Source organism: Raphanus sativus, chromosome 6 (genome assembly GCF_000801105.2).
Source record: "Raphanus sativus cultivar WK10039 chromosome 6, ASM80110v3, whole genome shotgun sequence".
NCBI lineage: Eukaryota > Viridiplantae > Streptophyta > Magnoliopsida > Brassicales > Brassicaceae > Raphanus > Raphanus sativus.
In genome coordinates, this window is record NC_079516.1 from 8895350 (window position 1) to 8898685 (window position 3336).

A 3336-nucleotide genomic window follows, 5' to 3' on the forward strand; every position below is an offset into this window, starting at 1 on the left:
AAAATGCAATAAGTTAGGAAGTAAGTAGCATTTATATTGATTATATATTTTTGTAAGTAAAAAAATAGATGTTGGTGTTTGTTTTAATACTCAATGTAGGTTTAGAAAGTTAATATTATAATTTGATATGTTTTTTCCCAAACGGCTGTTCTCTAATTTGATTATGTTTAGAAAATTATTATTAATAGTTGATTTATAAATAGGAAGAGAAATATATAATTTTTCACTAATATTTCTAAAAAAATAGTAAACACAGAAGAAAGGACTAATCTAAAATTCTGCCGAGAAAAAAAATCTCCGACTTCTTGTCTAATGAAATCAAGATTCTACAATTTTTTTTCTTACCACTATACAGATTCTATTGTTCTATTATTTTTTTTATAGATCATAGATATAAAAACGTAAAAAAGAAAACTGAAAAATTCACATTTTCAAAGAGGTGTTTTCATAAATTTTTAATTAAAAACACCAAAAATATGTCTCTTCCGCTCAAACCAAAAAAAAATCGATGATTTTGCATAAAAAACAGAAAATGGTGTTATTAGATTAAAATATTAGATTGGCTATATAATAATATTTATCAGAAAAAACATATAAAATGATTTTAAATTTTTGAAATGGTTTTTTTTTGAACATGGTCTCTATAGAGTTTGAGACGGCTCTGGTAAATGGAATAGATGAGTTAGAAGTATTACGAATAGATACATGAATTTCAGCCTAATCCTTATACTCCATAATCACTGGGGCGATTATTATCATCATAATCAATTAATCATGTTGCAACCGTTAAATTGTGTTGTATATATTCAGAAGCGATGTGAGAGAAGTGGTTAGGGCTTACAGCCAATAACACCTTGTGCTCTTGTGATGGATGATGGGTTTCTGGAGGAGTGTGTGTAACGGAGTAGGTAAAGAGCAATTTTTTTTGTAACTTAGGTAAAGAGCAAAACTCATCTATGTTTTGACGCTGGTGCGTTAATGATGTTGTCTCTTGGGCTGTTACGTAATATTAGATTTGTAATAATATTGTGTAAGTATACTTTAGTCTAGTGGTCAAAGAGGCTATTAAAGGGTAACATAAGAAAAATGTTTCAAATGTTTTTATTAAATAAAAAAATTGATCATAAGAATTTTGAATGTGAGACTTCGACAGTTAAAATAATTATAGTCATTTAAAAAAATTGAAATATAACATATACAACAGTCTAATTTTTAGTTATATGGTTGTTTAACTTATTTTAATAATTTAAAATTAAAAAAATGATAGACGATAGAACTGTAACTCGTGATTATAAAGCATTGATTAGGTGTTCTATGAAGTTTGTAAGGAACATGGATGGAAAAGATGGGAGTCTCTCCCATATAACGGGAGATAAATGTCTCTGGGACCTATCGAAGATTTGACACTGAGAAATGCGTGGTTGTGCTAAAAAGTGAGTATCATTCGTTTATTTATCAGTATAAATCAGAGTTCGATAAAACATGATCTAGATTAATACGATGACACATGTTCTTACTTTATGCTGAGATTGAGATAAATAGACAAGGAATTATGAGAATATATGATTCCAGTACAAGTGGAAGACTGTTGGGAATGTCCTGAAATATGTTGTACTAACTCTAGTAGAAATCATAACGTTGATGTTCGACTATCGTATAATATTAGGTTATTGTAATGTTTTGTTAGAAATCACTTATAATTTATAAATTAAGAATCCATTGCTAATATTATATGATCATATAAGGTCACACACCTAAACAAACTGAATAGTAAATATGTTGGAAAATATAATATAATATATATATATATATATATATATATATTATTTGGACATGAATTATCTTAATGTGATTAAGATTATATATATAATGAGCCAAGTTGAGAATATTAATATAATGATATGGTCCATTAGTAAACCTAAATGAATTAGGTCATGTGTCTTTTATTTATATACTTGATTAGATATGGATCCGTGCGTTGCACGGATTTTGATTAACTTTTTAATTTATGAAAAACATAATAATGAAAAACCATTTTAGTGAAATTATATTATTTTGCATTTATTGTGTGAAAAATATTTTATCAAAAGAATTCGTTTTCACATAAGTTTTGGTTCGTATTTATATTTCAATAGTGATGAGTTATTTGCAACTTCATATACATGGCTAGAGAAAAAAGTCATTTGCGAATATTAAAATGGAAATCTAACCTAAAGAAATATGAATAAGAGTGAAATCTATTGAATTTGAAAGTTAAATCAAGCTAATTGAGTCGATGATACGCCATACACTTTATAAGATCTTAGTTTAATGTTTTGTACTAACTTGATATGTTTTTTGTTGTTTAAACATATTCGTATATCTCCATGGTAATTTAGTAATGTTTATGTTTCTATTGTAGGGTCTCAGATTTTTTGTGCACTTGTTATCATTTATATATTTTGGTTTGCATGTTTTATTCATCTTTGAAATATCTTCAGTCAAATTTTATATATTTCTTATACTTATCATAAATATATAAATTCTGATATAGAGGTGAATTTATCCTATGTATGACTCTATTATACAGTTTTTATACTTTAATAATAAAAGAAATCTATTACATAATCACATGTTGGGCAAAATCACCTCTATAGTAAAAAAATTCTATTTTAGAAGAAAAAATATAAATGAAAATATATGTGAATTGGAAATTTGTTCTTTTTCAGATTGCTGCTCCTCACTTTTCAGTAACAATAAAGAACTTTTTATAAACTAATTCATTTTAAATAATTTTCTGAATTCACTATTTCTGATAATATAATTTTCATTATAAAAACTTAACTAAAAAGGAATTATAAAAAAATATAGTAAAAGCCAAAAATATAACAAGATGATGCATAAAACTTGACTTTTTACCAATCACATATAAAAACCAATTATGGCAAGAATATAATAATATATTTTAGTGACCAAGCACTAAAATTTTTATTCCTATGACAAATACACCTAAAAAACAAAACATGACCAAATCTAATTTTTTATAATTATTCAATGAAAAATATGATAAACAATAAAACGTTACTAAAAATATATAATACGAAGAATAGTAGTAACAAAAAATTAAAATTATATCAATCGAATGAAAAAGAAACATCTATTCATATTAAAATAAATAAATAAATTAAATTTTAATATATCACCTGAGTCTAAGTGTTTTGGCTTTTTCTAAAAATTATCACTTGTTTCTCTTTTATTTATTTTATTATTCTTGTCTTTGCGTTTGTTGATGGAAGTTGACTTAACAGAAAAAAAAAACTTCAAGTGTTAAGTTACACATATAATAAATCTACCAAA